This window comes from Harpia harpyja, chromosome 2 (assembly GCF_026419915.1).
Source record: "Harpia harpyja isolate bHarHar1 chromosome 2, bHarHar1 primary haplotype, whole genome shotgun sequence".
Lineage (NCBI taxonomy): Eukaryota > Metazoa > Chordata > Aves > Accipitriformes > Accipitridae > Harpia > Harpia harpyja.
Genome location: NC_068941.1, coordinates 14,224,884 through 14,239,445, shown reverse-complemented (window position 1 = coordinate 14,239,445; position 14,562 = coordinate 14,224,884). Strand labels below are relative to the sequence as shown.

Here is a 14,562-nt window from a genome sequence, read left to right as displayed (position 1 = left end):
CCGCCCGTGAGGCGGCGGGCCGGGCAGCCGGGCCGGGCAGCCGGGCCAAGCTTCGCGGAGGGGTGGGAGGAACGGCAGCTGCCCGTGCCGCCGCGTCGCCGCTTTTGTGGCGGTTACTCGGGCACCGACGCGGGCTTGGGAAGCGGGGTGCGCCCGCAGCCCCAGCCAGGCGCCCGTGAGGGAAGCGGGCTGCCCCTTCCCGCCTGTGCCCGAGGAGCACCTCCGCCGGCGGGTTGCGTTTGTCGAGCGTTTACGCGGATGACGAATAAACGCAGACAAGAGGCCTAGCCGGCGTGCCCGAAATGAGAGGAGGAAGGCTGGGATCGCTGAGGAAGGATGTTTTTAATGGCGGGGAGTATTTTCTGTGGTAGTTTTGTGAGTCAAGCTGCTGGCGTGATGCCTGCGGCCCAGGCCTTTGGCTCGGGCGCTGCCAAACTTGGCAGTTCCCCAGGCCGGGGGGGCTGCTGTGGGGCAGCTTGCTCGTGGTGCTCGGCAGGCGTTCTGTGGAGGCTGCGTGTGCGCGCTGTGGGGCGGCAAGGGGCAAGCGGGTCTTGGCCAACCCCTGTGCCCTTGCTGCGCACCAGCCTGACTGTTCTGCTGTCATTTGCAGTAATGAGACGGCAGCAAGTTCAGCCCTGACAGGGAGACACGTGGACCAAAAGTGATTGACGTGTCTCACGATAAGCGGGGAAGTATGGCATTGCCGTAAGAACCTGTTAATAAACTCACCAAGGGCATCAACCTAGGAGAGAGGTAGGATGGAGACATCAAGTTTAAGCAATGTCAGCCAGCAAAAAATTTTTAAAGAGTTTAACCCCTATGCTGAAAAGCAAATGTAGATTGCAGTAATTGAGAGAACTCTTACCCTAACAGTGGCTCTCTGGCCTACAGGCTGATAGCTGAGCCAGGATTCCTAAGGTTTGGATCAGATGCCTAAGAATAGCCATTGGGAGTCCTCCTCTTTATCCTTTTATGCATGCTTCCGACCACTTGGGCCTTCTGCCTGCACAAATAAGAAATGTTATCCTTGGATCATTGCTCCCTGTAGAGCAACTGTCATGTGGTTGAAGGATAGTGCTTTGAGCAGCCTGTCATTGCTGATACATAAAAACAATGGGCTAGATTAAATAAAATGCCCTGAGTTCAGAGCAACTTCAGTTACAGGGCCCATCTTAGTTCTTGTTACTCCTTCCCCCTCCCTCGGACCAACCTAGTGGAAGATTGTAGAGAAGCACCTCCACCCTGTAGTCCTCTTTTGAGAGAAGATGCCTTCATTTATGCTGTCAAGTAATTTATTTGCCCATCTGTCAAAGAAGAGGAGTAATTTTGTTCCGGTGTGAAAGTAAGATTAAAGGAAGGCAAGGAGGTTGTGCCACCCTTGAGTTCTTACTGTCCCTTCTACAGAATTGCTCCTTTTTGCAGCCAGAATGTAAAATGCGTTTGGCTGAGGGGAGGGAGCACAAGCAATCATGTCTCTATAGCCTAATGATTAAAGTAGAGAAATCCTAATTCTAGTGGGGGATGCTCTGATTTGGGCTCTGGCTAGCATGCTAAAAGGAGACTTTAAACAGCTGTTTGGCAGGGTCTGCCTACCGCTCATTTAGCTGAGTTTGACCTAGGTTATGCCAAGAGGGCCAAAGTGAGTTATAATTAGATCTGAGCTCTTCAACAGCTCTTAACATCTTTTATTTCAACAACTAAGACTTCAAATGGCAGAATCTATACACCATCTAGTGGCCGAAGGCATTCTTACTCATTAAATTTTTATACTCTGCTACACTGACACCCCCAACACCTTGCCAGTGAATTTGCCTCTCAATACTGACAACAGCCGCCCTAGTTTCTGCTTTGTTAGCCATAAGACAGGCAGAACCACCTTCAAGGGGATGCTCTGGAACACAGCAGAAAGAATGGACTTGAAGTAAATGCCTTCTGAGAGTTTAAATATTGTCCCAGATGTGGACAATATGTAAAGATTTTGCTCAGGGTTTCTGGGTACAGAAAGTGAAGTACTCTCTGCTGAAAGAGTAAAGTACTCTTTACTTAAAAGAATGCACAGTTCTTCCAGGGGACAAAATAAAATCTTGAGTGCAGTTAATGAAGCTCCTCACTCACTTAAGGTTTCTTAGTAGTACTCAGCGTTTGCCCAAGCAGCTTGCCTTAGCTTGAGCTAGTGAAAGTACAAGGGGGAAATTTAACTGTCCTTTTTGAACTTCCCTATTACTCCAGTCATGAGACTTCCTGATCAGCCTTAACAAATCAGTAAGAAATCAGTGATTTGGCATGAGACCACTTCACCCATCCCACCCGTTCCTCCTTTCTCCAGTAAAGCTGTCCCTCCAGAGCAGGAGTTTCGGGGGAAGGTGGCTTCCCATTGAGAGGACAGCGGTCACTGTCTGTTCTGCACTTGGTGGCCTGATGCCACTGCCCTTCCGAATTGTGGTAAGATGGAGATGGAAAGGTCAGTTGATTTACATGGGCAGATACGTGCAAACTTTCATAGTTTCAGCCAGAATTCCTAAGCTGTGTAGAGATTGCTTAAATCTCTAAGTTGTGTACATGACAAAATTCCAGTGTGTCAAAACAGAATTTTTTCATGGGAATGTATTTTCCATTACTAAAATTCTCCCAGGAGAGTGTTCTGTGATTCAGAATGGCATGTCTGGTCAGACCCAGAGCAGGAACGTAGGAATAGGTGATGGCTAAAATGCATCAGATCCAGAAAATTGAATTTCAGTTTTCAGTCCCATCACAGGGACTTGACCCAGGGTCTCGCATACTGGGTCAATGCCCCAAGGACAGGGCGGCTGGCTGTTAGTGTGGACCTACCTCCGTCTCCTCACCGAACTGCTCTATTCTGCACACCCTGCCAGCCAGACCAGAAATCCCCAAATCCCATTCTGCAGAACAGCAGGCAGAACACGCACTGTTTTCAAATCCATTTGAGGCTCAGAGATACGTGTCCCACAGCAATCAACAATTAATTGCTAGCCGCACGTTTCAGCTGAAGGATAGGAGAAAATTCATGTATGCTGGGTATGCTGCACATCCATTAATGGTAAAAGTCAAAACTTCCTGTTTTCCAGCCCAATGGCCTTCAGCACATGTCATTTAGTCCATCTGGCAGTAGCTCACCAGGAGGACAAACTATGTTTCTATCAGGTATAGCCTGAGAAGGATGAAACTAGATTACATGTGAAGAGATTTGTGTAAACAACTGCTTTAAGTTTGTGGCCTGCTGACTTTTGGGTACGTGAACCCATGCAAAACTGATGCAGCGTTGTTCTGGTATGACAATTACAACTGTTCCTGCTTGGCTGGAGCAAAAATCCAGCTAGTCTGCTCTCCTGCCTGCTGTGGCAAGTGGAAGCTTACAGGAAGACTACAAGAAGGGGAGAAGAGAGCCTGTTTTTACACCCTCATTCCTTCTGCTGATCCGAGGTAAGGGATCTCACAAACAGAAATTGTATCAAAACTGTTCTATTGAAAGTCTGCCTTTGTATAAGAACAAATATTCCTGATACACTTCACCTGCAAGTTAAAAATTATCTTAAAACTTAAAGTTGATCCTCTCACTGATTTAAAGTGCTCTACCAACAACTGTAAAGTAGAAATTCTATTTGTTTTTAAAGCACCTTTTGAACTTAAAGTATATCACAACATTATAGAGTTCTCTTTTTGAATGATTATTGTTTTGCAGTGCCTACATAAGAGCAGCTTACAAATACACTTAATAGCTTGAAGGATTTTTAAATTGATCTGTGCAGCTTTTGCACAGAAATTCTCGGTACGGTTAAGTCGGAAGTACAACAAACTAGGTCACTCTTGCTTTTTAAGCATTAAAAAAAATTAAAAATTAACTTGTATGACATTGAACTCCAAACAGGAGTGAAAAGTCAATGAACAGCGAAAGTTATTGGTACGTGGTAAAATTTCTTTGCAGCTTTCTTTGTAGGGAACATTAACGCTAGTATTTGAATGGGATTCATGCATCTTCTGTAATGACTTCTCACTCTGAAGGGTGGTTATCTTAGAGCAACAAGTGCACAGGAGTTATTCTAAAGTAAAAAAAAATATCAGCAGTAAAGCCCTGTCTTTTAATTCCACAGCAAGGTAAATAACTAATGCCTCAGCAACCCTGATCCACAGTGGCCGAGGTATTCTGTTTTCCCTGTGGTTTTCTACCTCAGGGTATTTTACGCCACTTGGTTACCCTGAGTTGAAGTACACAGCCCTTTTTCAGCAGAGAAAGCCAGCCCTGAATAAAAAGTGCTAGGTTAAAGTGTTTTCCAAATACGAGCCAGAACAGCACTTTCCAAAATTTTGAGAGAGGTTTTCAATGCTACAGGAACAACGTCAGTTAACATCTTCCCAATTGCTCTCCTATTTCCTCCTTGCTAGGGGCATGGCAAGGCGGCTGCAGCCGCCTAGTTAGCACTGCAGTGGGTGGAACTGCACTCCTGAAAATCCCCACAAAGCAAAGTGCTTTGGGATGTGGCCAAAGAAAGTTGGAGGTACAGTATTTCCTTGCAAATTCTCTATAAAGAGGAGGACAATCATACAATTCCTTGGAGGTCCTCAGCCGTGGAACAGTAGGCTGCAGGGCCAGATCTTCCTAATTAGCGACGGGTTAAAAAATGATGGCTAATGCAGTAACTCCCATGCAGGGAGATCTCAGGAGAATCTTGGCTTAAGTCACTTTTCTATGAGCTATTTCAGTGTAGTACTGGAAACTTCATCACTTCGGATACATATGTAGGGATAAAGATGTTGATTAGATCATTACATTTCATCCAGCACAGACTATTTCTGGATGTTCCTTTCTAATATTTTTGGAGACCAGCAAATATAGTTGAATTTATTTATAGTAACAGAATAAATTAAAAATGCTTCTTGGTATATAAGCATTTGAAAAAGCTTTTGGTTTTCTTCTTTTGCAAGGACAAGTACTTTTAATATGCCATCGGATGTGTTCAGTGAATGAATGTACAAGAGCCTAAGTTCACAGTTATTTTTATTTAGCAGATGTAGAAGTTTCTACGGAAGGAGATTCTGAAAATAGTTGCAAGTCTCTGGACTTGCTCAGCATTTCAAGAACAGTCATTTCTGTCTTCCCTTGAAGACATATTTTAACTTATCAGTCCCATGAAAATGCGGACTGTTCAATACCTAAAAATTATGTCTACTGGGTTTTAAGTTAAGGAACGAATTAGGAAAAAAGTCTAAGACTGTCTCATGTTGCTTGTTATTTTCTGAAGGGATCAGAAAGTTTCCAGGCATGTCCTTTTGATCCTGGTAGTTTAATGACAGGCTGTTTAAAAATGCTTTCAATATTTCTGCAGAGATACTGGACTTCTGACTTCTGAATTCCTCTGGTGGCTTTGTCCTTTTGTGCGAGGCCTCACGTCCTCCATTTTTGCAGGGAGAAGTCCTGTGGTTTTGCAAGGAAAAGTTCTGCTATTGCAAGACCTGACTCTGCAAGTCTAAGAAGAGTTTGACCTCCCATTAACATGTTCCTTTACGATAAAATACAGATGACAGAAATGTTGCAGCAACAACAGACAGCTTTTTTGGAGATAGGATTTAAGGACCCTGTATGGCAGGTTCTTAAAGCAGACTAGAAAAGCAAGTATTAACGTACCCTGTTGAAATCACAAAGACAAATGTCTCAACTATCTTTGCATTGAAATAAAGTTTTGACACAGCTGCTTTTACTGCTAGTTACTGGAATGTGACTTTCTCATTCACTTCTGTGCCTTGTTCTTGTCAAAACTATAAAACTAAAAGCTTTAAGGAAATTAAAAGAAAGATAAGTTTTTCCATTTCTGGCTTGTGCTTGGATTTTATTCTCATAGCATACTTGATGAGAGATTGGGGCTTTGCTGTTCCAATCAGTGCATGCTTTAGGTTGTCTGGATGATAATAATAGGCCTCATCCACTGGGCATAACATTATAGTCTTGTCTGACAGAAACCTTATATCCCCTGCCGTGAGAATCCCCTGCCAAAATGGGCAGAAAAAACCTGGACCCTTAGTGCTAAAGGCAGCATCTGCAGCTTTATAAGTGAATAGTTTAATAGGAGCACCCACTTGACATCCTAGTCATAGGAATGGGAATGGCCACGGGATTGTATCTTCAGTGCTTGAAACACTGCTTGGCCATTTGGGTCTGTACAGAAACGTAACATCACACAGCTCTTGGATGACAGTGACTGAAATAATGAGCCATTTGGCCTATCTGGGTAGCTGAGGTGATAACTGAATCACTTCTGCGTCAAGAGCTTATCACTGAAACGCGGGCTCTCCGCACAAAGCTGTACCAACGCTGCCTACGGATCCCCGCTCTGGCGCTGGGCATGCCCTCTGCCTGGTTGGGCTGACTTATCCGAGGGGGATCAGAAAACCGAACGGGGAGCGTCTTGACAGCAGGGGTGCAGACAGCGCCAGTGGACAGCAAAGCTATTCTGAAGCATTTTGATCCACCAATTGTGTGTTAAACCAAAAGCCGTGTCCCTGCTTTCTCAGTCCCTGCAATTGTACGTGCTGTGCCCAAGGGCTTTCTGCATGTCCCAAAGCAGCACTGCAGAAAGGTTCATCAAATGTCACGAAGCTTCTATATTTACCTGTCTGCACCACGGCTCCCGATAAATCATTCCCGGGCAGCAAAAAATCCAGTTGTACTGTGCTCTGCCAACTATTTGCCTGCATGTGTAAGCTCCAGGTTGAAGCCCTTGAGCCCCAGGACTTTGTTTGATGTGAGGATATATTGTGCATTTTATTTTTTTGCAACAGGTTTTTCTTCAAATAGTATGATATCAGAGTGTGGTTTTGTTACTTACTTCTGCAAGAATAAGCTTGCTTCCTTCTTTTCCCAGGCTCTTATTTGTTATCAAGGTGTTGTGGTTTAACCCCAGCCAGCAACTAGGCACCACGCAGCTGCTCACTCACTCTCCCCCCCCCCCCCAGTGGGATGTGGGAGAAAATTGGGAAAAGAAGTAAAACTCGTGGGTTGAGATAAGAATGGTTTAATAGAACAGAAAAGAAGAAACTAATAATGACAATGATAACACTAATAAAATGACAACAGTAATAATAAAAGGATTGGAACGTACAAATGATGCGCAGTGCAATTGCTCACCACCCGCTGATCGACACCTAGTTAGTCCCCGAGCGGCGATTCCCTGCCCCCACTTCCCAGTTTATATACTAGACGTGACGTCCTATGGTGTGGAATACCCCGTTGGCCAGTTTGGGTCAGCTGCCCTGGCTATGTCCTGTGCCAACTTCTCGTGCCCCTCCAGCTTTCTCGCTGGCTGGGCATGAGAAGCTGAAAAATCCTTGACTTTAGACTAAACACTACTTAGCAACAACTGAAAACATCAGTGTGTTATCAACATTCTTCACATACTGAACTCAAAACATAGCACCATACCAGCTACTAGGAAGACAATTAACTCTGTCCCAGCTGAAACCAGGACACAAGGGCATAGTCCTACTCCCGTTTTAATGAAAACATTGAAGAAAAAAATCCCACCTATGAACAAAACTGGGAACTCTCCCCACTTCAGTCCCTTTTGGTAAAATCCGACTTACATCAGCAACATCAGTTTTGTTTTCAGCACGAATAAGTTTGAGGGTTCCAATAAAATCAACATCACCTTTACAAACAGCAAACCATTTCTCTGCTCCCCTCCTCCCCCCAAAACCCCCAAAACATTGCAACTAGCTTTGGTTGTTGGTTTCCGTGCAGAGGCTGGAAAGACCCAACAGACTATGGTGACTAACCTGGTTCTTTACCAGTAAGATGGTTCCGCAGCTGCACTGAAGTACTGCTCCAAGGACATCTCCTCTGTAAGAACGGCAGTCTTCAAGGTGTCAGCCACACAAATCTGCTTTTTAAGAGGACTACATATGAAAGGATATTGGAAAGAGAATACTATACTGTATTTGTGCTATTGAAAATACTGTGATCTCACCAGAAAGAATAATTTATAACATATATAGAAAAAGCAAAAAAAAGCCAAAATAGGTGGAGCCCATGCATCTGATAATATCATTAACATACAAAAGAGGCAAAAGCCATATGTTCCCAGTGGTTTGCTAAGATGTCCCTTCTGCTATCAGATTTTTAAGTTTCTTTCTGTATTCAGAGTTCCCGCTGGTATTTATTCCAGTGGCATCAGTCTTTCTTTTGCCCTTTCTTAACATTCAGCAACAGCCTGTGCCTCCAGACATAGGACTCGCAGCCCTGCACTCAGATCACTTTGCTTCCTCAGTTTTAACCTAGCTGCAGTGCAAGGCTTTTCCTCCATTCCCTTCTCTTTCGGGGTTCTGTGTAAGGATAAGTTTAAGTCACCATACATTATTCACGTAGCATACATGCCATTTGTGTACCTGTCAATAATTTATAAGAGGCAGGACAGCTTCACTCCCGGTTGTCCTTTTCAATGCAACCAAGCCAGAAGATTTGGTACACTCTCAAATTATTCTTATTTTTGTCTGAAAACCAGTGTCTCACACCCTTTTGTGCTCTCTGCTGGTGGAGGTTTTCCCTTACCCACACGTACTGCCTTGTGCAGTGATTCCAGCTCACCTCCGTCAAGGGCATCACCCCCAGGAGGCAGATCTCCAGCAATCTGAGTGGATCAGCTGCCCAGAAGCCAACATTTTCCTAGAACCTTATAAAAATGCTTGTAGATGAAAGACAACTGCAAGAAAAATTAGCAGATAATGAATAAAAGCAGCTTAATATGTTATGAGGAGTGTCTGGTTTTAAGTTTCATATTTTTGTGATAAATTTGTACAAAGTCTATTCAGCAAAACAGCACTGTTCCTGCTCTCAGGGGCTGACCGGACATCTCTGTGGTGCTCTTTGAAGAATGGAGCAATGGCTCTTGGTTTGAAGAAGCTCAGGAGAAAATGCCAGACACTGCAAGGTCCTGAAAAAGCCCTCACGAACCCATGACTTGCACTTACTTACCATGGAAACGCCAGTCTTACTGCATGAACCACTCAACAGCCCCATCTTTGCTCACCCTTTACTTTCCCCTACGTAAAGAGTATTTACACATCCCTTGGGTTAGCTGCATGAAGGCAAGATGGGAATAAAGTAGCAGCCAAGTCCAGTTTTGGAGTACTGCTGACTGCTTCATCTACAGCACAGCTAAGCCACAGACCAAGCAGGATTCCCCCTTCCCCTGCTTCTGCTTTAGGCATTACAGAAGTCACGCAATCCAAATGAGAACATTAATTTTGTACATATGATTAAAAAGATAATTAAAGAACGCAGAACGCTGACATTGCTTTGCCAACTGTACAGTGAGTCAACCGGATGGTTTTTCTTTGTTTTTAGAACAGTATTCACCTCCAGTAGCATCTGAGGTTTGATGGCTGCAGGAAGGGGACTCGCTAGGCAATTAGCAGGCATCCCTTCAGTGTTTTGAGGGACAGAGTGACCGCAGAGAACTCGTCTTTCTGCATGTGGGACCTTCAGAACAGTTTCCAGAAGCATAATGACAAGGTAGAAAGATCCTTTATACCTGATGGAATGGAGGGGTACTGATGAAAAGTAAGTCCTGACAGATTTATGCAGATAAAAAAACATATGAACTGCTAGACTACCTTGGCTCCTCATAAATCTTCTGCGCTTTTAAGTCCTCTTGTAGACAATCGTGAGGTGCTGTTCCCAGAATTGGAAGGGTGACGTTTGAAAATATTAAAAGTTCAAGGCAGGCAGCTACTCAGCATTAATGCTCCTCCCCTCTCACAAAAGAAAAATGAAACTACTGAGGACATTGATAAGGAAGGGATGCTATTTTTTAGGGGATGCTCTTTTTTTAGTAGGGTACGATCTGTGCAAAGCAACCCATAATGCAACAAGCTCCCCTTTCACATCCAAAGGGGTGAATATGAGGATATTGCTGTAATCACTTCAGTATCTCACCAGCACCCCCACCAGCACCCCCCCACCCCAGCATTTATAACAAAATACAGAACCTGCAAGTTGCTGGAGCCCTTTGTGCTCTCTGTAGACAGTGTTAATCAGAACTGTTACTCATTAGACACAGTAGTTAAACCATTTTTTCCAGGTAATTCTGTCAAGTTCACAACACACCATAGGTTATTAGCTGCTAGCTAGTTACATTTGCTCCAATTTGTCAGCATTACTGTATTATTTTGTCTGCTGACTGATTAAAACCACAAGACATCCAGGGATGCTGGGTCAGGAAAGCTTTGTGGGCTTATGGGTGGGGAAGAGGTGGCTACCGAGATTTATCCCCCCCCCGCCCCCAAACCAGATCTGAGGAAAATGGCAAATGCTTCTTCATTCAGCTTGCCTCTCAAACCCCTTTTATTCAATCCTTCAGTAAGAGCATTTCCCAAATCCCCACATTGGCTCTTTACAGCCTGAAAGAGCAAAGGATCTTTTCGTATGTACATACAATTAGCTTGTAGGGTAGGAAAGCCAGCTCCCTGCCAAGGTAGTTCTTTTCCAGCCCGACTCCAAAGGGAGCCACAGCCTTTCCCTACTGACCTTTCTCCCTTTTGTGAGATCCGCATCCCAATTTACAACCCGTCGGCATGGGAGGAGACAATGGGGAATTAAGGGAACTAGTCAAGAGATCGTTTATTACAAAGCTGGTAGGCATCTAAGGAGGATGCTGAACCCTACAAGGAAACACTAGTACTCATTTACAAACAGAACTCAGCATTTTTATTCATTGATTGACTTCCTGCCAGTTTTGATATTTGCTACCACCAGAGAAGAGCGTAAAAACACAGTACAACATTATTAACCAGTTAGGAAGGCTGGAAGGGAAAGCAAATCCCAGTACAATTGCAAGTAACTTGGTGGAGTTTATAATTAAGATTTTCTGAATGGATCAGCAATGAAGCAATAAATATGCTGCTGCACTGAACCAACAACAGGACTTTCACTAAATTTGTGGTTTATTGCATTACAGTTAAAAACTAAACGTTATCCATCATCATACATTTGTTCACCAACCAGGTAAATGACACTTTCATCTGTTAAATGCTAAATGGCTAAAATTATGCAGTAGCTGAACTAGACTAGGACTAGTAGAGGTAGATATTGAATGGGCAGTGCCAGGCAGAAATATTTTGTAAAAGTACTTTTTGTCTTTTGTTATGAACAGTTAGCAGATGTAACATTTTCAATTAAAACAACAAACATCTTAGGAAAACTATTCTAAGATGCTTTGGATTTTCTAGTAATATTTCTCTTGCAATATTTTTACAAACCCTTTGATATGGTCCCTTGTAAACTGGACAATCTTTGTCCTCTGAGTTTTCTGCCACGATTTACTTGAAGACCAACATACAAAGCTAGAATCTTTGTGAACATACTACTATTTGCTTGTACCACTCTAAAAGTAATACACATTTACAGCTTCCTTGGCATGGGAAGACTGCATTTATAGTATTTACAGCTTCAGTAATCTTTCTAGTAATAAAAAGGCTATTTTATACTTAATCTAAAATGGAATTTCTATTACACCACCTCCTTATAACTCGCTTCAGTCTGCTTTTGCCGAGCTGCTCTATCAGTTGCTCCTTGCCATTCTCACTGCTGGCTGTATTGCTCTTGGGAAGAAAAGTCTCGCCCAAAACAGGCATTAAAACTGGTGTTCGTAGACTGCAGCTTTAATTTTCAGGAAACGTGATCATGACAACATGACCATGAGTTTTGTAAAAGAATACGCCCTTTGCTCCTTACCACATCCAAGAACAGTTCACAACTGGAACACTCCTGGAAGCAAGAGCCTTTCCACAAGCTCGGCAACCACTTTCTTCCATCTGGAACTTTTAACTTTCATTCATGAGCTTATAGACTGCTCGATTCCTTACTGATCTAATTATACTACATTTGCATCATTTTCCTCCACAGAATTCCAAAGCAGTATGTCATCAGACAAGTGTAACTTACTTCCACACAGTTTGAGCTATTTTACATTACCACTTAGGTACAAACTGCATTTTTAGAGCAAACTTTCTTAGGGGGAAAGATTTCAAAGCTAGCTAGCTACCCAGTACAGAACACTTACAGAAACATTTAAAGCGATCATGAAAAGGGAAAAATAAAATCATTTTAATTCAGGCATATTGCGCTGGATTATCGTTATCAAGTGGTTTTTTTAGCATTAGTGGCACACGTTCAAAGCACAACCATGGTGTATGGGGTGCTAGCCCTGCAGGAACAATGGCACCATTGCTCGAACCCTCAAAGGCATCCTGTTAGACAAAGACCTTAAGTTTTCTTATTTGAACTTGCTCACATGATACTGATCTCGCCCTATGAAGACACTGACAATTCAATCTGGCCAAAGAGTAAGATGCTACACAACTTCCAGGGTCTACTGTACAGCTGGAGCACCTCCAGACCTGGAAAAACAAACCAAAGCAAACACTTAAGGAAGATTTCATAGATTAATTACACCTACCTCCTCTAGCCCTAGAGAGCTCCCTGGGAAACTTGGAATTTTCTCCTTACGCTAGGAGAAAAACTGAGCAACAAACTTCCTTCTGTGTTCTTGGTGACACACCACACATCAGGACACGATTCCTCCCCTGTGAACATGGAAGTATTAAGACCTCTACTGAAAAAAACCGTAACTGTAGAAGAATATAGAGGCTTTTAAGGCATTTAAGATGCAAAGACATAAAGTGAGTTACTGAAGAGATCATTTTGAGACTATTTTACCTGTTTGTTCACACATACCACGTATCTGAACGCCCTGGTCTCCAAATGGAAAAAGCGAGTACCTCACCTATCATCTTGGGGCAAACAACCACTTTCAGTTACTTACAATTTAAGTCCACTTCTGACTCTGGCACTGCTTCATGCAATGTGCATTTGCACCATCTACAGTCTCTATCTAGGGAAAATCTGTTGTTTGAACTTTTTTTTTCCCCCAGGAAAGATATCCACAGCATATGTCATCACCAGCAGCTCCACTGATGGTGAAAACATCTTTTTCCAGTGAAAATCATGAAGACCAAATCATGGCATTAGTAAGCCAACGTTCTAGGTCACTCTGACCATGACTGCAATCCCTGCTCACCTGCATTGGCAGCCAAGCACCAATGATTACCGTTTTGGATCTCAGCATGCAAAGTAAAGTTTTCACTGTAGCATGGCACTCTGTGCTAGTACTTTGCAAGACTCTCATTGCATTGGATTGTAACTTCATTTCCAGCTCTTAAAAACTCTTCCTCAGAAGTTAGCATTGCATCTAACAGGAGCGATGCGAAGATGGAAGGAATAGCAATTTCTTTGCCAATTAAAGAACCTTCTTCTTCAGGTAAACTCTTGACTTAGTTTCATTTCCTGGGACTGCAGTCTTCTGGAGGAGGATGAGGAACCTCTTCCATCCAAAAGCATCATCTCTGAAGCACTATGGATGCCCTTCAGCAAGGTTATGAAGAAGTGTCTTTGGGGAAATCGCAATAGATGTGTAGATGGAGGCTTCTGGAAGGCCCACAGAAATATCCTTTCCCACTTGCATAATGAAAGATAACAAGTAATTTCTTGCTTTTAGTTCATCTATTTCAACACAAAAACAGGCAGTGAAAAAGGAAATAATCCCATTTATAGGCAGCACCCAAAAAACAGAATTTCAAAAAAAAAAAAAATTGCTTGATGCAATTCACAATCTGTTAAAAAGAGTGAGCACTCATCTGCCTCCAGCTAAGCATCAGAAGCCAAGAAAACGGCAGCAATACTCAGAGGCAAGGCCAAAAGCTCATAGGTTGTGTAGGCAAGATTGAACCATCTTCAGTAGTTGCAGAAGACATGCAGTCCAAGTATCTCAGGCTGCAGAAAAGACTGAGATCTAGACATAAATACCAGTCAATTAAAGGCTCTACAGGTATTCTAGTCCCTAAAAGCCCAGCAGATTAAATATACAAATATAGCAATACAACTTACATTTCCAACATGAACTACACTGCGAACATACACAAGGATAGCCTAACCATGAAAAGAAAGTGGTGCTGAATATACAAGAAACAAAAACCTGTTCTTCTGACAGTTAGAAAACTACAAACCCCAATAAGTCTTCCTTGATTTCTTAACTGTATGTGTCAATCACTGAATTCCATAAAGTGGAAGAGGAAGGCTGTGTATCCACACAACAGATACTCTGTAACTGAACTCCTGCAGCAAAGAAGGCACTCACTTTATAAGCTGTAGTTTTATTTTCTGCTCTGTTTTATATGAGCCTATAAAAAAAAAAAATTGAGCACTTATCTATATTATTAACACAGTAGACTTGTAGACGGAAGCTTGACTTGGAAAATAAAATTCAGCATAACACTGGTGGAACTTAAAAGCCAAGTAGTAAAGCATTCTGTGTTATAGGACTTCCCAGACATTCAGTATTTACATATAATGCATTTGCGCTTTATACTCAACAACCACCCATGAGCAGTGACATTATCAGCGTAACTGGACAGCACAGTAAGCCAACCCTGAGCTGCACTCTAGCGAACCCATTCATTTGCAAAGTACAACAGAGATTGGTTTAAATATTCACACAA

General features: G+C 42.9%; 1 long non-coding RNA gene across 1 annotated transcript; it reads left to right on the top strand.

Annotated features, from left to right (window-relative positions):
* The first annotated feature begins 75 nt into the window (after nucleotides 1-75).
* Nucleotides 76-5,822, top strand: LOC128154703 (uncharacterized). The gene is made up of 2 exons (XR_008239407.1): nucleotides 76-4,514; nucleotides 5,343-5,822. It is a non-coding gene; the product is annotated as an uncharacterized LOC128154703 (long non-coding RNA).
* The last annotated feature ends 8,740 nt before the right edge of the window (nucleotides 5,823-14,562 follow it).